The sequence below is a fragment of the Mustela erminea genome, chromosome 9 (genome assembly GCF_009829155.1).
Source record: "Mustela erminea isolate mMusErm1 chromosome 9, mMusErm1.Pri, whole genome shotgun sequence".
NCBI lineage: Eukaryota > Metazoa > Chordata > Mammalia > Carnivora > Mustelidae > Mustela > Mustela erminea.
This window is the reverse complement of record NC_045622.1, coordinates 15,900,731-15,921,885: the sequence shown is the minus strand read 5'-3', so window position 1 is coordinate 15,921,885 and position 21,155 is coordinate 15,900,731.

Here is a 21,155-nt window from a genome sequence, read left to right as displayed (position 1 = left end):
AAAATTCACGATTATTTCAATAAATGCACAAAAAATATTTGACAAATTCCCACCTATTCATGATAAAAACTCTCAGTAAACTAGGAAAATAAGAGACTTTCTCAATCTGATAAAGGGCATGACATGAAATCTACGGCTAATATCATCCTTACTGGCAAAAGACTGAACACTTTCTCCATAAGGTCATAAGGTTTTACTAGTTCTATTCAACACTGTACTAGAGATCATAGTCACTACAAAAGGGTGAGAAAAAGAAATAAAAAGATATAAATATTGGAAAAGAAGAAGTAAAACAGCATGTTTTCATAGATGATGTAACAGTTTATATGGATAAAAACCTTCCTAGAACTAATAAGTGAATTTTGTAAAGCTGTAGGATATGAGGACAATTTAAACATGTACATTGTGAGGTGCCTGGGTGGCTCAGTGGGTTAAAGCCTCTGCCTTTGGCTCAGGTCATGATCCCAGCATCCTGGGATCGAGCCCCACATCGGGCTCTCTGCTTGGCAGGGAGCCTGCTTCCCTCTCTCTCTGCCTGCCTCTCTGCCTACTTGTGATCTCTCTCTGTCAAATAAATGAATAAAATATTAAAAAAAAACATGCACATTGTAATTCTGCATACTAGCAGCAGAAAATCGGAAAAGAAAAAATTCCTTTTATTATAAATAACAAAATGTTTAGAAAAGTCTTTAATGGAACATAGGCAAGAACGTGCACTGAGAATTACAGAACATTGCTGAATGAAATGAAAGAAGACCCGTGTGTGCCTGGGCAGCTCATTCAGGTAAATGTCTGACTCTTGGTTTCAGCTCAGGTCATGATCTCATGGGTCTTGGGATAGAGCCCCGAGTTGGGCTCCGTGCTCTGCAGGGAGTCTGCTTGAAGTTTCTCTCCCTTTGTCCTTACCCTACTCATGAGCCAGTGAGCGTGCATGTGCACTCTCTCTCTCAAATAAATAAATCTTAAAAAAGAAGACCTAAATAACTGAAGAGATATATAACATTTATACAGACTCAACATTGATAAAATGTGATTTTTGTCCAATTAATCTGTAGATTTAATATAATTCCCATAATAATCCTAAAAGGCTTTGCTTGTAGCATTTTATAGGCTTATTCTGAGGTTTATGTGGAAGTTCAAAAGAACCAAAATAACCCTGAAAAAGAAAAACAAAGCTCAGGAATTTATAGTAGATCACTGTACAACTTACTATAAAGCTGTAGCAATCAAAGCCATGTTGTATTGGCATAAGGATAGACAAATAGATCAATGGAACACAATAGAGATTCTAGAAATAGACTTGTACTTACTCAGTTAATTGATTTTGGATGGAGGTATCAAAGCAATTCTATAGAGCAAAGAAACCCTTCCAACAAGTGGTGTTGAAACAACTGCACATCTTTAGGAAAAAAAAATAAGCCTTGACTGCTGAACCTTATACCATCTATATAAAAAATTAGAGTCTGTTGGATTATAGACCTACATATAGCAATTAGAACTATCAAGTTGTTTTTTAACACAAGCATAAGAGAGAATATTTTTGAAATCCGAAGGTAGGCAAAGAAGTCTTGAACAGGACCCACAAATCAATAACTGTAGAAGAAAAAATAATAAATTAGCTTTCATTAAATAACAATAACAACTTAAAATGTGTTTATCAATAGACACTTCTGCTTTCAGCATGGTGGAGTAACAGAGACCAGATCTACCGCAACACCTTAAACACCTGGAGAACTGGACAAGATAGATAATTAAAGTTTTTCCTGATATTGGACAACAGTCAGCACAGGGCCATTATCCTTGAGAGAAGGGGAACAAATGAAGTGAAACTTACAAACACCTCAGTTTATTTCCTGGTGGCAGCCTCCAGATTACAGAACAGGGAGTGAGAGGCCAAATAGAGCCTTGTGTCCTCACTGAATTGAGGAGAAAGTGACTGGTGTTTAGGGGAGTCAAGGTGGTGGACTTGGAGGTGGGGTGCTGAAGGGGAGGAAGCTACAGAGAGCAAGCTCTCTAGATCGGTGGAAGGAACCCTTCAGTGTTTGGCTACTGATCTACAATATTTGAAATGAAATGGCCTCAAACTAGGGAAAGAGTCATCAGAAAGGAGTGAGCAGAACAATTTCTGGAGCCCACACAGAACTTGGAACTCATGCTCCCCCTGGTCAGAGTGGAGAGACATTATAATGGGACATTGGCTAGAATGTTCAGGGTATTGCTTTAGGAGTGGGGCTAAATTAGCCCTGGTCTAAAGGCTGCTATGTGTCCACTTTAATGAAGCTTAAACAGGCTCCAACTGCTTACAAGTCATTTAACTGTGCACCAGGATAAAGTGCAACACTACTTAAAAGCGAGCAACAAAAACCACCACCCAACACATAAAATTAACAATGCCTAGCACTTAATAAAAATCTCTAAGCATAAAATGAATTAGGAAAATACAACCCATAATCAGGAGATAAATCAACTAACAGAAAAACATATACAATAAAATTAGCAAATAAGAATGTTCAAAGAGGTATTATAAAGATGCTGTGCAGGTTCCAGAAGGTAGAGGAAGACATAAACATGATATGAGAGAAAGAGATAATATAAAAAGATCTGAATAGAACTTCCAGAGATGAAAATGTAAAATCTGAAATAAAAAATACACTGAAAGGGATCACTAGCAGGTAAGGTACTGCAGATAAAAGAAGCAATGAACTTGAAGACCCAGCAGTATCAATTATTCAAAACGAAGCCCAGCAAGAAAAACACTGGGAAAATATGAATAGCACATCAGCGATCTATGCAACAATGGTGAGCAATCTAACGTGCATGTAATTTGAATCTCATAAGGGTACAGGAAAAAGGTGTTTGAAAAATTCATGACTGAAATGTTTCCAGATTTGATGAAAAGCCACAGATAAGACCACAGATCAAAAACACCCCAATGAACCCAAGTAGAATAAAAATAAGAAAAACGACACCAAGGCATATTAGCAAACTACAAATAGAAGACAATTTACACAATCTGAGAAAAGGACGTCCACAAAAAACCTACAACTAACATCATACTTGATGAGAGATTGTTTTCCCTCTCAGATCAGGAAGAGGCAAGGGTATCTGTTATAACTATTCCTCCCACTCTCATTTTATTGAGATACAACTTACATATAACATTGCATTAGTTTAAGGTATACAAAATAATGATTTGATAAATATAAATATTGCAAAATGATTACCACAATAAGTCTAGTTGACATCCATCACCTCACATAGTTATAATTCTTTTCCCTGGGATGAGAGCTTTTAAGATCTACTCTCTTAGCAATTTTCAAATATATAATATGGTATTATTAACTAAGGTCACCATGCTGTGCATTACTTTTTGAGAACTTATTCATACTATAACTGGAAGTTTGTATCTTTAGACCACTTTCACCATCCCCTCTGCTCCTTACCATTATAACTTTTCCATTCAACAGTGTACTAGAAGTCCTAGCTAACATAATCACTTAAGAAAAAGAAATAAAGGATATGTTGTTTTGAAGGGAAGATCCAAAATGGCCTTTATTTATAGCCAACATGATTTTTTTTTTTTTTAGAAAATCTTAAGGAGCCCATAAAAAAGCTAGGGTACTAGAACTAATAAGTGAGTTCAGAAAGGTTGCAGTATCCAAATTCAATTTAGAAAAATTAGTTGTATTTCTTTATATTAGAAATTAACAACTGGAAAACTTAAATTGAAAATAGCATTTAAAATAGCATAAAAATGTGAAGTACTTAGGGACAAATTAGCAAAATGTATACAGCCTGCTGAAAACTACAGACTATTGGTTGCAGAAATTAAAGAAGTTCTAAATAGAGAGATATGCCATGTATGTGGACAGAATACTTGATATTGGTAAGATGTCTATTCTCCCAAACTGAACTACAGATTTAATGTACTCCTAGCCAAACTCCCAGCAGGTGTTTTGAGAAACTAACAAGCCAATTATAAAATTCATATGGAAATGCAAAGGATTATAATAGTTAAAAAATATATATGAAAAGCAAAGAACAAGGTTGGAGGAATTACTACCTGGTTTCAAGACTTACAGTGAAATTATAGTAATTAATATAGTGTAGTATGGTACAGAGGAGACATTTATATCAGTGGAACAGAACAGAGAGTTCAGAAACAGACTTAAACATAAATGGTTAATTGATTTTTCACAAAGGTAATTCAGTGGGGGAAATGACAGTCTTTTCAACAAATAGTTGCAGAAATAGCTAAATGTCCAAAAAACAAAACAAAACAAAAACAAAAACAAAAAACAAAACCAAAAACCCCAAAACAAACAAACAAAAAGAAACCCCACCTTGTCTTATACCATAAACAATTAACTTGAAATGGAGGATCAAAGACCTAAAATCTTTGTGATGTAGATAGGACACAGAAAGCCCAAACCTTACAAGGAAAAAAACCCCAATATATTGGATTTATCAAAATGAAAACCTTTTGCTTTTTAAAAGGCACATTTAAAAAATCATAAGGAGTGGGGGAGGAGCAAGATGGCGGAGGAGCAGAAGACGTAAATATTGGGTCCCAGGAGTTGAGCTAGATAGTTATCAAACCATTCTGAACACTGACAAAGTCAACAGGAGACTGAAGAGAAGAGCAGCAATTCTAGGAACAGAAAAGAGACCACTTTCTGGAAGATAGAACATGCGGAGTAATGAATCCAAGGTGATATATGGGAAAATAGACCATGGAGGGAAGGGCCAGCTCCCGACAAGCAGTAGAGCCCTGGAGCACAAAATTGGAACTTTTAGAACCCTGCTCCTATGAGGGATATTGCTCCAGAGGCTAAGCGGGGGTGGAGTCGTTGCAGGGACAGTGTGGTCTCAGGACCTGCAGGGTCACAGAAAGACCGGGGGTCTTTTGGGATACAGTTTCTTCTAACAGATCAAAATATACCCTAAATCTAGTGCATGGCTTTGTTCTGAGTGCAGCCGAGCTGCCAGGTATCAGAGCAGGGAAGCTGACTGCAGGGATGGAGCCGAGGAGGGGCTCTCAGCTCAGGATTCCTTAAACTATGATCCAAGGCACAGTCAGGCCACTGTTCTTCAAGCAGGGACCCCACAAGTGGCAGATCCCGGAACACCCCCTCCTTCCTCCTCTGGGAAGAGTGGCGTGGGAGTGCGCGGTGGGAATCTGCTGGGTTTCAAGGCTCCAAACGGGACCATATATCAGAGATAGAAACGCTCTGTCACTGGCTGGGTGAGCTCAGAGTGCGTCGGGAGACCAGGGAGATGGGAAGGATTGACTGTTTTTCTCTGAGGGCACACTGAGGAGTGTGCAACTCTGGGTGAGGCACACTCTTCACTCTGAGTGAGGCACAATCAGCACCTCTGGGGCAGGAGACTGGGAGGACGCCATCTTCATTCCCGTCCTCCACAGCTCTATGGAAAGTGTTCAGGGAAAAAAAGTTCCCTAGAGCGAACCCCAGCAGATTACTTAGCCCAGTCCCTGGCAAGGGTGGTGCAATTCTGCCTCTGGCAAACACATTTGAGAATCACTGCCACAGGCCCCTCTCCCAGAAGATCAGCAAGAACATCCAGCCAAGACCAAGTTCAATGAAATCAATGAGAACTGCTGAACTCCTGAGATAGGGGAAAGCAACACATAGAATTCATGAGTTTTTTTCCCCCATGATTCATTAGTCTTTCGAAGTTATATTTTATAAATTTTATTTTTTTCTTATTCTATTTTTGAAAATTTTTCCTCTTTCCTATTTTAACCTTTTTAAACTATTTTATCTTATCAATACCTTTTAAAAAAATCTTTTAAAATTTTCATCATTATAGTCATATTCTATCCCTTCATTGTATTTAACTTTATTTCTTGTGTACACATAGGTTTTTCTTTCTTTAAAATTTTGGGATACAGTTTCTTCTAACAGATCAAAATATACCCTAAATCTAGTGCATGGCTTTGTTCTAGTCTCCAACCTGATCACATTCTTTCCTCTCCCCCCACCTTTTTTTTTCAACCAACTTCTTATCAGTTCCCATCTTAGAATATTCTTAAATTTTCATCTTTACAGTCATATTCCATGCCTTCATCGTGTTTACCCTTATTTTTGTATATATATGTTTTTATTAAAGTTTTGGGATGCAGTTTCTTCTAATGACCAAAATACACCCCATGTCAAGAGTGGCTCTGTTCTACTCACCAGTCTAATATACATATATGTTTTTATTTCTCCTTTTTTCTCTCTCCGGATTCAGGTTTGGGTCTCTTCCAATTTGGTTAATGTGTATTTTTCTGGGGTCATTGTTACCCTTTTAGTATTTTGTTCTCTCATTCATCTATTCTTATCTGGATAAAATGACGAGGCACAAAGACTCACCTCAAAAAAAGAACAAGAGGCAATACTGACAGCTAGGGACCTAATCAATATAGACATTAATAAGATGTCAGAACTAGAATTCGGAATGACAGTTATCAAGGTGCTAGCTGGGCTTAAAAAAAAGCTTAGAAGATATTAGAGAATCCCTTTCTGGAAAACAAAATCTCTTTCTGGAGAAATAAAAGAACAAAAATCTAACCAAGTTGAAATTAAAAAAGCTATTAATGAGGTGCAATAAAGAAAACAAAACGGAGGCTCTTACTGTAAGGATAAAGGAGGCAGAAGAGAGAATTAGTGATAGAAGACCAAACGATGGAGAATAAAGAAGCTGAGAAAAAGAGAGATAAACAACTACTGGACCATGAGGGGAGAATTCGAGAGATAAGTGATACCATAAGATGAAAAAATATTAGAATAATTGGGATGCCAGAAGAAGAAGAAGGGGCAGAAGGTATATTGGAGGAAATTGTAGCACAGAACTTCCCTAATCTGGTGAAGGGAACAAGCACCAAAATCCAGGAGGCACAGAGAACCTCCCTCAAAATCAATAAAAATAGGTAAAAAACCCATCATCTAGTAGTAGAACTTACAAGTCTCTGTGACAAAGAGAAAATCCTAAAGGCAGCTTGGGATAAGAGGTGTGTAACATACACCAGTAGAAATATTAGATTGGCAGCAGACCTATCCACAGAGACCTGGCAGGCCAGAAAGGACTGGCATGTTATATTCAGAGCACTAAATGAGAAAAATATGTAGCCAAGAATATTACATCCAGATAGGCTGTCATTGAAAATAGAAAGCAAGATAAACAGCTTCCAGGACAAACAAAACTAAAAGAATTTGCAAACATCAAACCAGCCCTACAGGAAATATTGAAAGGGATCCTCTAAGTAAAGAGAGAAACTATAAGTAACAGACCAGAAAGGAACAGAGACAATATACAGTAACAGTCACCTTATAGGCAATACAATGACACTAAATATATATCTTTTACCAATTACTCTGAATGAAAATGGGCTAAATGCCCTAATCAAAAGACACAGGGTACTGAAATGGATGAAAAAAACAAGACCCATCGATATACTGTCTGTAAGAAGCTCATTTTAGAACCAAAGACACTTCCAGATTTAAAGTGAGGGGGTGGAAAAAAAATTACCATGCTAATGGACATCAAAAGAAAGCTGGGGTGGCAATCTTTATATCAGATTAAATTAGATTTTAAGCCAAAGACTATAATAAGAGATGAGCAAGGACACAATGTCATGCTTAAAGGGTCTGTCCAACCATAAGATCTAGAAGTCCTAGCCTCAGCAATCAGACAACAAAAAGAAATAAAAGGCATCCGAGTTGGCAAAGAAGAAGTCAAACTCTCACTCTTTGCAGATGATATGATACTTCATGTGGAAAACCCAAAAGCCTCCACTCCAAAACATACAGGAATTCAGTGAAGTGTCGGAATATAAAATCAATGCACAGAAATCAGTTGCATTTCTATACACCAACAGCAAGACAGAAGAAAAAGAAATTAAGGAGTCAATTCTATTTATAATTGCACCCAAAACCATAAGATACCTAGGAATAAACCTAACCAAAGAGGCAAAGAATCTGTACTCAGAAAACTAGAAAGTACTCATGAAAGAAATTAAGGAAGACACAAAGAAAGGGAAAAATGTTCCATGCTCATAAATTGGAAAATATTGTGAAAATGTCTATGCTACCTAAAGCAATCTACCTACACATTTAGTGCAATCCCTATCAAAATACTATCAATTTTTTTTCAAAGAAATGGAACAAATATCCTAAAATTTATATGGAACCAGAAAATACCTGTATAGCCAGAGGAATGTTGAAAATGTTGAAAAAGAAAACCGAAATTGGCGACATCACAATTCCAGACTTCAGGCTCTATTACCAAGCTGTAATCATCAACACAGTAACGTACTGGCACAAAAACAGACACATAGATCAGTGGAATAGAATAGAGAACCCAGAAATGGACCCTCAATTCTATGGCCAACTAATCTTCGACAAAGCAGGTAAGAATGTTCAACGGAAAAAAGACAGTATCTTCAGCGAGTGGTGTTGGGAAAATTGGATAGCCACACGCAGAAGAATGAAAGTGGACCATTTCCTTACACCACACACAAAAATAGACTCAAAATGGATGAAAGACCTCAATGTGAGACAGGAATCCATCCAAATCCTTGAGGAGAACACAGGCCGAATCCATCCAAATCCTTGAGGAGAACACAGGCCGCAACCTCTTCGACCTCAGCTGCAGCAACTTCTTCCTAGAAACATTGCCAAAGGCAAGGGAAGCAAGGGCAAAAAGGAACTATTGGGACTTCATCAAGATCAAAAGCTTTTGCATAGCAAAGAAAACAGTCAACCAAATCAAAAGACAACTGACAGAATGGGAGAAGATATTCATAAAAGACATATCAGATAAAGGGCTAGTATCCAAAATCTATAAAGAACTTATCAAACTCAACACCCAAAGAAGAAATAATCCAATCCAGAAATGGGCAGAAGACATGAACAGACATTTCTGCAAAGAAGACATGCAAATGGCCAACAGACACAGGAAAAAGTGCTCAATATCACTCAGCATCAGGGAAATACAAATCAAAACCACAGTGAGATACCACCTCACACCAGTCAGAATGGCTAAAATTAACCAGTCAGGAAACGACAGATGCTGGTGAGGTTGCAGAGAAAGGGGAACCCTTCTGCACTCTTGGTGGGAATGCAAGCTGGTGCAGCCACTCTGGAAAACAGGATGGAGCTTCCTCAAAAAGTTGAAAATAGAGCTACACTATGACTCAGCAATCACACTACTGGGTTTTTACCCTAAAGATACAAATGCAGTGATCTGAAGGGACACGTGTACCCCAATGCTTATAGCAGCAATGTCCATAATAGCCAAACTATTGTGTAAAGAACCTAGATGTCCATCAACAGATGAATGGATAAAGAAGATGTGGTGTATATCTATAATGGAATGCTATGCAGCCATCAAAACCCCCAAATCTTGCCACTTGCAACGATGTGGATGGAGCTAAAGGGTATTATGGTAAGCAAAATAAGTCAATCAGAGAAGACAATTATCATATGATCTCTCTGATATGAGGAATTTGAGAGGCAGGGTGGGGGCAGGTCATGGGAGGAAGGGAGGAAAAAATGAAACAAGATGGGACTGGGGAGGGGGAGAAGATGTAAGAGACTCTTAATCTCAGGAAACAAACTATGGGTTGCTGGAGGTGGTGGGGGAAGGATAGGGTGGCTGGGTTATGGACATTGGGGAGGGTTTGTCCTATGGTGAGTGCTGTGAATTATGTAAGGCTGATGGTTCATAGACCTGTACCCCTGAAGCAAATAATACATTATGTGTTAATAAAATTTTAAAAACTGGTCAGGCAAGCGGCAGTGGGGTAATAACTATTTGCAACATGTACCTGATAAATGACTTGGCTCCAGAGTATTTAAAAAAAAATTCTCCCCACTTAATAAGAAGATAAACTACCTGATTAAAAACTGGACAAAAGATTTAGAAAAACATTTCATCGATAGATATAAACAAATGACAAATAAGCACATGAAAAGACATTCAATGTCACTCATCCCTGGATAGACATATATTAAAATTAAAGAGATATCACTACACCATCACTAGAATAGCTAAGATTTTAAAAGACTGATTCTATCACGTGTTGGCAGGATGAGGAGCAACTGGAAGTTGTATAAGTTTATGGGAATGCAAAATGGCATAGTCACTTTGGAAACCAGTTTGCTAGTTAATTATAAAGTTAAATATACTCTTCTCTCTCACAACCCTGAGATTAAGACCTGAGCTGAGACCAAGAGTCAGGGGCTTAACCAACTGAGCCACCCAGGGGCTCCTGAAGTTAAACATATTCTTGTTATATGACCCAAAGAACCCACTCCTAGGTATTTCCCCAGGGGAAATAAAAATAAACACACAAAGGAATTTGTGTAAATATTCACAGCAGCTTTATCTATATTAGCTGCAAATGCAAACACCTAGATGTCCATCAGGTGGTGAGGGATAAATAAATTGTGGGTTATCCATGCAATGGCATACTATTCATGAATAAAAAGGAACTCCTTATATAGGCAACATGAATGAATCTCAAAAACATTATACTGAATGAAAGAATCACACCTAAATGCTTACATACTGCAAGATTCTATTTATACAACATTCTAGAAAAGTTAGGACTGTAGTGTCGCAAAGTAGATTGATGTATCGCAGGGGCTAGGTTGTGGGATTCACTACAAAGGAACACAAGGGAGCTTTTTGGAGTTCTACATCTTGCTTTTTATGGTGGTTCCAGAACGTCACACTTTTGTTAAAAACTCATTGAATTGTTCCCTTAAAATCAGCGAATCTTATGTGAATTATGCCTTAATAAATCTGATAAGAGGACGCCATTGAGAAAATTAATAGGCAAGCCACAGATTTGGAGAAAATAGTCAGAAAACATATATCTAATAAAGGACTTATTGCCAGAATGTATGAAGAACTCCTATAATTCAATAATAAAAAGGCAAACAACTCTATTAAAAATAGACAACAAACTTGAACAGATCCTTCAGAAAAGAAGCTGTGTGAATTCCAATAAACACACAAACCATGGACTGACATCCTTAATCATCAGAGGGATGCACATCACAACCTCTGCACGTGTTCCTCCAACTGAGCCAGCTGGATGCCCCTAGAACGGCTAAGTCTTAAAAGCCTGACAACAACAAATGTTGACAAAGCTGTAGAGCCACTAGAATGCACACATATTGCTGGTGGGAGTGCAAAACAGTGCAACCACTGTGGAAAAAGGTTTGACACTTCCTTATGAAGTTCAACATACACCTACTCTTTGGGTAATTCTACTTTTAAAAATTCATCTCCTTGTCTGATCCCTCCTGAGGCTGAGCAGGGCGGACCTAGTTAATGCTGGCCGCCGGTTGATACCATCATTGAGTTTGTCAAACAGGAGGAAATGAACATCAACTTCCAGCAATAAGAAATGTACGAGGTTGGACCTGAAGACCTCAAATTGCATGCTTTTTCCCCGTTGTCTGGATAACTGAAACTATCTGGGATGTCTGTGCAGCTTGGGGTTTTTATTGTGTTTATCTAAAGATGTCTCTTTTTAGTAATCAATAAGTGTGTGTGTGTATGTGCATGTTTAAAGTCTGGTTTTTCTCAATATATCTTTAAAGGTTTTTTAAAAAATCATTTTATATCTGGTCAAGTTGACATTTTTTTTTAAGAACCTCGTTTCTAATTTGTAATAAAAGTTACAGTTAATTTAAAAAAAAGTCAGCAAACAGCAAGCACCTGTTAATAAAGATCTTAAGTAATAATAATAATAATGATTAAAAAAAGAGATTCGTTTGGGCTGGAGGTGGGTAGTGGGATTGACCAGGAAGGAACACGAGAGAATTTTCCAGTGAGTTGGTAATGTACATATTATGACAGGGATGTGGGTTACTTGGATGAAAGATTTATCAACATTTCGCAGCTAATATTTGTACATTTTAATGTATGCAAATTTTTCTAAAAAATAGCAATGTCAATAATAAAAACTGAGTGGGTGAAAATGTAGCCGAAATGCAGAGAATGGCACAGCTTGATCATTGTTGAAGTGGGGTGATGGGAACCTAGGGATCTCAATTAGACTATTATGTTTACATTGTGCATTTTTGAAGTTTTCCATAATAAAAAGTGAAATAAAAGGAAAGGAAAGGATAATTGTGCCTTTCGGGGCTGTTGTGCGTTCATGGGAGACAATGCTGGGGGGAGGGTTTTGTAGGCTGGGAAATACATTTTCACGTGAGCTTTCTCCCATTGATCTGCCCCCCTCACCCTCTCATTTCTGCACTGGGGTTCTTGCTCTCTGCTGCATTCCTGTTCTGCTACATTGTTCTTGCCGCCATCCATCCCTCCTCCCTCCGTTTCCCTTTCTCACCTGCCTGGCTAACCCCCCTTCCTCCGCCCCTGGCTCCCCTTGGCTGCGGTCTGGGTCAGGGCGTTGTCCTGATGCGGAAAAGTGCCCAGCTTTGGGGAGATTATGGAAGGCGCTGCTGCTTTCTCCTCTCTTGCCTCCACGGCCCTGCCACCTCCCGCCTGCCCTGGGAAGAGGCAGGCCGCCCGTGCTGCACGCTGCCCTCTGTGAGCTGGCACTCTGTAACAGGGCGGACAGGCTGCCTTTGCCCAGACATGTCTCCTCACCCGGCCTCCCTGAAAACTGTCAGATTTGAGGGGAATTTGAGCCAGGTTCCCAGCCCTGCGCCCCAGTCCATCTCCTTTCCGGAGCCACCCCACCCCACCCCGTCTCCCATCGGGGTAGCTGCCTTGTGCTGTGGTTAGCGTTGTTCCCCGACTGTTCCTGCCCCCGACCAGCTGAGTGCCTGGCATGGCTCTGGAACGCCTGCGCTTTAGGGCAGGACATAAGATGCCTGCAGTCTGCTCTCTCTTTTCTTCCGTTCTAACCATCCGTGAACTCAACAGGACTTCACTGAGCACCCACTGCGTACCAAGCACTGACTTAGACACTGGTGGCCATAGACATGGCCCAGAGTGGGTGGAGTGGCAAAGCAGCAGCAGGTGAAACAGCCCCAGGGTGAGTCCTCAGTGGCAGGGCCTTCTGGAAACTTCTGTCTGGTTAGACTTTGAGCGTGAAGGGTGGGACTGGCAAGGAGAGGAGGACTGTTCCCCCACAGGAGCAGCCACAGCCAGCCTGCCCTGCGCACCCCCCTTCCCCTGGGCACTGGTGCCGCTGCCTGGAATTGGTGGACTCCCAGGTGGTCCGGCTTCCCTGGAACAGCACAGCACTGGAGCGGGATGGTGCTGAGCTGGTGCTGGGGTGCTCCCCAGTTTGTTCCACATCCTCCTCCCACCAGTTCTCCCTCCAGACAGCCCTCAGGCTAGGTAGTGACTCAGGTGCTCCTGACATCAACTTTCTTCCCTGTGACTTACGCCTCTGCCTCTGGGGGGTCAGGCGGCCTCCTCTGCCCCCCTTGCCTTTCAGGGGGTGCTCTGGCTTTGGCTCCAGGTCTGGTTCTGCTTAGGGCTCTGTGTCTGGTTCCAGTCCCTGTTCTGACCCCGGATGTGGCTCTGGTTCTGGTTCTGGGTCTAGTTCTGGTTCTGGGTCTAGTTCTGGTGGTGGCTGTAGCTACGGGTCTGACTGTGCTGTGAGAGGGGAGTCTGGCTCTGGTTCCAGTTGTGGCCTCAGTCATGCCCACAGGTGAGGCCATCCCCAGGAAGCCAGACCTTGCCAGGGCTGGAAGGGTCCCTCTGAGCTCACAGCCTCCTCCTGGGGAGGGGCCTCCCCCACCCCTGAACCAGGAGGGTGGGATAGAGCCTGAAAAAACATGGAAGACATGGAAGGGATTTTTGGACTCCACAGAGGGAGCTGTGCGACTCTAAAATCAGTATTCTGCAGAGTTCAAAACCCACTTCTGTTATTTATTAACCTTGTGACCTTTGGCAAGTGACTTAACCTCTCTGTGTCTCAGTTTCCTCCTCTGGAACATGGGGAGAATGAAAGTCCCCGCGTTGTGAGATTATGGGAGTACTGAGTGAGCTGATCGATGTTTGGGGCCTACTACATAGTAAATGTTTAATAAACAATGATAGGAATACTAGTTATTTATATTACTCTGTCCCATGGACAGATGAGTGACCTTTGTTTGCCATACACTGGGGAGTTTTTACAGGGATCGATTACCTCCCTCTGTGGGGATGAGAGACCCTGCAGACTAGCGGGGGGGAGGTGCCCTCCATCACCCTCAGGTTTTTTGGGGGGGAAATGTTCAGGTTTGGCAGCTGGGGTGTCTTCATGACCAGTTCTCAGTCTTAATTTCCTTGTTGGAAAGATTGGGATAATGCTATCTCACTGGTTAGTAGGCAAGATTGGTGTGGCATGGATGGTTGGCACAAGACTGAGTCCCAGCTCTGCTGTGTGACTCTAGGCAAATTGCTTCACCTCTCTGGGCCTCTATTTCTTGTGTCCTCAGCTGCACCATGTACCATATACCACGGAGAGTTGTGAAATTAGGGATAATTGTGCAATGTGCGGGGCAGAGAGTCTGCCTAGTTAGAAATAGTAGCTGGTATCATCACTGATATTGGAGATCGGGAAGAAGCTCAGGGGTCTGGGAGGGGACTGGGCATGTCTACATGCTTCTTGGAAGAGAGAGCTACCTCCTGCAACCTCGGGATGAAAAGTGCATTTTATTTTCCTTAATGTCTTTCTGAGATGTTAGCACTGCCGGGACCTGGGCAGGTTTGGGTTGAATGTGCGTGGGAGGGGGATGGGGAAGGCAGGTGCCTTCTGAGGTCTTGGGAGCAGCTCAGGGCACAGACTTCTTTTGATCACCGTCCCTGCTCTGTGGGGTTTGAACTGATTGACCCCTTCCTAACCTCTGGGCCGGCCCCACCACACCTGTTCAGTCTGCTCTCAAGTTTTCCTTTTCCTTCTAGCTTTCACAATTCTGGGGAAATAAGTTTCCAGAAATCAAACAACAGGGAGGAAACCCAGAGGTCACCCAATCCATGGCCAACCACAAGGCAGGTCTGCAAATCACCATCCCAGCCACCCCTCCCCCTTCTAAGGGAGTAGATGTTAGCCTAGGGGAGACAGCCACCTCGCTGTCCGACTGCAGTCCCTTTAGCTGTGCTATGCCTCTGGTCCCTCTTGTTTGCCCTCTGGAGAAGGGGAGAGAAGCTGGCCAGCCAGCACCCACATCCAAATAACCCTCCCTGGTTAAGAAGGGTGTTATTAAGCCACCCATCTCCAGGCTAAATAATCCCAGCGCCTTCACCCTTTCCTCTCCGGTTGTGTTTTCCAAGTCTTTAATTATTTTCATTGCCCTTCTCTGTGGGGTGCAACCCTATAATCATAGAATTTCAGAGCTGGAAGGTACCTGGGAGATGCAACACGGGGCAGAGCCAGGCACAGAGGCTTAAAGACCTCGCCCCACCCAGGCTGGGGGGAGAGGGGAAGGAAGCCCAGGGTCCCCTAGACAGCTACCTGCCCCCCACCCTGTTCCTCCTCCAGCAGAGGAAAGCCCTCCCTGCTTACGTTTCCTTAAACAGAAACTTGTTGAGCCGTTCTTGTGAGCCGGGCATCATCTGGGCATTTTCACAAATCTCACCTCCTAAATCGCTCAGCAGTCCTGCCAAGGAGCTGTGTGTGACTGGCCTCATTTTGTAGGCCAGGAAATTAAGAGATTAAGTAACTTGCCCAGATTCACACACCGAGAGAGTCCCAGGGCTCCTCCACCCAAACCCTGCCCCCCCCATCCCACATGCTACTTTCACCCCAACCCGGCTGCACCCCCAGACCGCCGACACCCTTAGGCCCTGATGGAGGGGCCCTTCTCATGAGAAGCCTCTCGAAGCCCCCAGGAGACCAGAGCTGGGCTATGGTAGGAGTCAGCCGGGATTTCACAGAAATACAGAACCTACAGGATAATGTATTTATATAAAGAGATTCATTCAAGGAATTGGCTCATTTAATTGTGGAAGCTGGTTAAATCCCAAATCCAGAGGGCTAGCTGGCAGGTTGGAGAGACAGGCCGGAGCTGCTGATACGGTTTTGAGGCAGAATTTCTTCTCCTCCAGGAAACCTCAGTTTTGACTCTTAAGGCCTGTCAACTGATACAATGAGGCCCAACCACTTTATAGAGGATAATCTTCACTTAAAGTCAACTGACTATAGGTATTAACCACGTCAACAAAATCCCTTCACAGCAACACCTGGATTAGTGTTTGATTAAATAACTGGGTATTAGAGCTCCACCAGGCTGACACATAAAGCTAATGGTCACACCCTCCTTTATGGGTGTCGATGGGGAGCCTCGGGGAGAAGTCGGCCTGATCCAATGGGCCTTTTCCAGAGTCTAGGCGAGTGTTGGGTAGGTGCCAAGCCAGGGGACATTGGGATGGCGGATCCCTCTGTGGCCCTCCCCATTCTGAAGGGGTCCTTGGTCAGGGTTATGTCACCAGACCCAGGCCTGACCACCGGTCCCTGGTGAGGCCCCTCCTTGCTTCTGCTAACTTGAGAGCTACAGTTAAGACCCAGTGTCTTTTCAGGGGGCAAAAGGCCTGGAAGGAGCAAAGGAGGGGCCCTTGGAGTAGGAGGAAGGGTAAGCAGACTGTTGCTTGCATCCCGAAGACCCAGTGGGCCAATAGCCCTTGAAGGCAGGGACAGTGGCTCATTTCTTCTGCACCCCAGGCTGGCACCTGCTCCTTCCCCTTCCATTGCCCCCTCCCCCACAGGTGGAGGCTGGAATCACATAAACAGGTAGAAATCGGTCCTTTTCTTAAAGTTCTTCTAAGGAGAGAGATTGAAAGCGGGAGTAGTACCACCCAATCTAGAGACTTCTTCTTAATGTACAGTCTACCCTTCGATTTCAGGATAAACCCCACACTATGAGGATAGCAGAAATGAGAAAGTGAGACCTCCGAAGTTTTCTTACTGCTGTAAAGTTTTGAACCACCGCAGCCTTTTTGTTGCTGTTTGCAACTAGAAGTCCTCTAGGACAGAGAGGCCAGAAAGTTAAAAGAGCCAGAGAAGTACTCAGACTGGACTAGATCCGTCCCCTCCTGGATACAGTTGCCCCTTATCTTGTCCTTTGCTGTGCCGGAGGATCTGTTCCTCATCGATAACAGCCTTCCTTATAGAATATTTAAGTTAGACTCCAAGAAGAACTTCCAGCAGGGAACAGTCCCCCAGCGTGCCGGGGATGGCTGAAGGGGGTTGGGGAAGTCTCCTCCCTGGCGAGTCCTTCAGAGGACGTTTCTAGACACAGTCTTGTTCAGAGGCAGTGGCTCCCGCCCAACCCTGGGATCCCAAGGAAGCCAGAGGAGTTTCCTCCTCGTCAGGGGTTCCTCCTTTCATCTGAAGGTGATTGGTGATGGAGTGAGGCACTACCTGTGGGTGGATGAGGCCGGATGAGGCCGCGGCACCTGCTGAATCAGGGGAGGCTTCTAGGAGGGGAACAGCTTTGAGATGCCTCATGAAAGAAGCCTGGGCAGAAGCTTGGGGTTGGCTGGTAGGTGGGCGTGGGAGAAAGGGACTCCATGGGGGGTGGCTGGACCTGCCTCGTCTGAAGAGGCCGACTTGACCCCAGCTCCATCAGGACACATGTCTGGAGGCCACACCTTCCAGCTCTTCTCACCCCCGACACCTGCAAGGGCTAGGGTGGGGGCCACAGCCAAATTCCAGCTGCGCCTCGTGTAGGGAGAAGCATCGCAGCTGGAGGGCTTTAGGTGAGGCTGGAGGGTGAACAGGGTAAGATGGGAGATGAGGGACAGAGGGGTTCATGGGATCCCTTCCTTTCAAGGCCTTTAGAAATGAAAACGTTCCTTTGCTGCCAGCCCCCTCTCCCAAGACACGGTGGTGGGTCATTGGCTTCTGGGGGGTTCTTTGCCAGTTTGCACATGACACAGAGGCTTGGCAGGGTACTGGGAAATGTGTATTTTGGGTTTGGAGTTGCAGAGGGGTGGGCCCTGGGCCAGTAGGGTTGAGTGTACTTAGGTCCGTGGATGGGCACAAAGGGCAGAGCTGGAGTCTGGAGGAGCCTGGGGTAGGGGGCGATCACTTCCCATGGATGGTCCTCACTGCCCATCCCAGACCTGACTACTCCGGCGGCTGGAAGTCCTTGCCTCTCGGGTTCAGCCCCCCCGGGCTGATGGGCTTTGGGTACAGTGCGAGGGCTCCAGGAAGCCTGGGAAGGATGTTATTTGTTTGGTTGCTTCCCCTGAGGTCGTCTCAGCCCCTGGATTCTGGGGACCCCCAGAAGACTATACCACCCAGCAGACATATGCGGGGAGCAGTCCACCAAGGAAGGGAAGGGTCTGGGCTTCCTCCCCCTCCAGGGTCAGCAGGATCCAAAAGCCAGTCCACTAGCCTTGACTGCAAATTGAGTCAAATAAGTATCTGCTGGGCGCCTGGGTGGCTCAGTGGGTTGAGCCACTGCCTTCGGCTCAGGTCATGATCCCAGGGTCCTGGGATCGAGTCCCGCATCGGGCTCACTGCTCAGCAGGGAGCCTGCTTCCTCCTCTCTCTCTCTCTGCCTGCCTCTCTGCCTACTTGTGATCTCTCTCTGTCAAATAAATAAATAAATTCTTTAAAAAAAAAAAATAAGTATTTGCTGAGTCACATCAAATACTGCTTCCAACTGGTGGGCAGGATGTCTCCGGGCACAAGAAGGGAGCCCTCCTTAGCCTATTGGGAGGGACTGGCCTCTGTCAGTCTGTCCTGGACTGCTCTCTTCTGGGCAGCCCAAACCACTCACACACAGAGGTTTCTCGTTCTCTGTTCACGCCAAACTCAAATGACTGACTCATTGGTCTGTTTTCTCACCGGACAGACTGTAAGCTTCCCAGTGGCGAGGCCTGGGACTCATTCATGGGATCGGTCCCTGTTTAGCGCCTGGCACGTGGAAGGAGGCTCAGGAAATCTGTGGGAATGAGTGAATCACGGATGGCGTTGTGTGGTCAGCTAAATGCCTCTAGCAGGGCGGAGCTCAGAGCCGGGAGCCATCGTTGGGGGGGACCCGTGCCGGAGGGAAAGCCTCTTGGAAGAGAGAAAATCAATCAGCTTTGGCCTCCGTCTCCTTGAAATCCCTTGAACCTGTCTTCCTCCCTCAGGACACTCGAGAGCGGCGTCGTAGGGCATCTGTCTTTCCGCCTTCCCTCCTGCTGTCGGGTTATCTCCCTCAATCAGCCACCAATGCTCCGTGATAAGCAGGAGCCCCCTCACCCCGGCTTGGGAGCCCATAGTGTGGCTCTGTTTCCAGAACTCCTCGTGTTGGAAGCTTGGAAATGGTCAGGGTGGGAGAAATAGGCAAATGCTACAGACCAGTGCTTTTTCACCCTGGACGAGCCAGGGCTAAAATTTGTCAGGACCCTCCCCTACCTACTACCCACCCACCCCCTTCCTTCCTCTTCCCGTCTCTTCTCTTCCCTCCCGCCTTCCCACCCATCTTCCTTCTCCCCCTTTCTTTGCAATGATCGCATCCCGTCCGCCAGCGGTCTCCTCCTCCCTCCCAACCCCCATCCATCCTCCATCCCTCCGTCCACAAATGTTTTCTGAGCATCTGCTCTGTGTGGGCCTGTTCCCAAGGCTCAAAGTCTTTGCCCAGACTTCGGGAAGACAGGTGCACGGATTCTAAGGAATAGCAGAGACGCCCCTAGAGCAGGATCGCAGGCTCAGCCAGCATCGCTGTGGATCCAGAACCAGAACCCTCTGGAGTTTCTCTCCTGCTCTTCATGCCCTCCCTGCTCTTCTCTTTTTTTCTTTTCTTTCTGTTCCTTTTTTCTTTCTTTCTTGACATGCCTTTTATTTATTTGAGAGAGATCATGAGAGCAAGCACAAGCGAGGTACAGGGAGAGGGACAAGCAGGCTCCCCACTGAGCAGAGAACCTGATTCGGGGATCGATCCCAGGACCCTGGAATCGTGATCTGAGCTGAAAGCAGACTGTTAGCGGACTGAGCCAGGCATGTACCCCACCCTGCCTTCCTTTTCATAGGCTGTTCTCATGGGAAGAGGGTGGGGGGGTAGGGGAGACGGTATCGGGGGAAGAGACGTTATCGTGGGGCATCTCCCCACCCAACAGACCAGTATCTCTCTTGCTCTCCCTCTCCCTCCGCACCTCAAGCAAGAGCCTATGGGAATGAGGCCTGAGTTTTGGAGAAAGGGTTCTCCACCCCAGAAGGCCCCACGAGTTCCTAGCCAACTTGCCAGTGTGTACAAACAAGGGAGGGCTTAGTGCGGGTCTGGGGACACCACCACCGCGAAGCCAACTCGCTCTGCCTCCAGCACCCCCGACACCTCTTCTTAAAACTCTGGCTGCTCTGTGAAAAGCTTGTCTCTGCTCCTGCTTCCAGGGGCTGTTGTCACCAAGGATTAGCGAGTTCAGCCTAGTGAGCCAAAGGGGCAGGAATCCCAGAACTTGACCTGGATGGTAGGAGAGGAAGGGAAACTTCCCTCCACACAGCCCACAGCTTGCCACCCCAGCTGGGCCCCATCCAGCCCTTTCCTCGATGGGGGTGTTGGCTCCCCAGGACCATGGCAGTGGGTTGAAGCCAGAGGCGATGAGGTGGCCTGTCTTGGCAAGAGCCGAGGGTTCGGTGTTCCTGCTGGGGTCAGAGGGCGAAAGCGGCAGGAGCGGTTTTTTCCCACTTTTGCTCCCTGAGGTCTGTATGTATGTGATTGTCAAAGTCCAACAGCTGGCCTCTGAGGTGATCAGAGTGCTACACTTCACCGGTGGCTTGTCGGAGGGTGTCGCCTGTGGCCTGGCCCAGAGAGGACAGGCGGATTTTCTCCTGAGTCACACAGCAAAACTGCTGTGGAGACGGAAGGGAGGGAAGTGTTTGGGCCCTGGGGCCTCCGCCGCCCGGCCTGCCGCTGCCTGCATTCCCCTCATTACTGTTGCTCTGTCCTTTCGGTCCAAACAGGTTCTGACCTGCTCGGAAGGCAGTAACAGAAGGGCCGATAGACACCATATGATTTCACTCCTGTGTGGAATTTAGGAAACAAAACAGACCAGTGAAGGATAAACAAACAAAAAAAAAAAAAAAAAAAGAGAGAGAGAGAGAGAGACAAACCAAGAAACAGACTCTTAACTACAGAGAACTGCCGCTTCCCTAAAAAAACGGGCGTTTGGGGAGGGAATGGGGAAGGGGAAGGAGGGGGCGGGGGAAGAGAGTACTTGTTGTGAGGAGCACAGGGTGTTAGACGGAG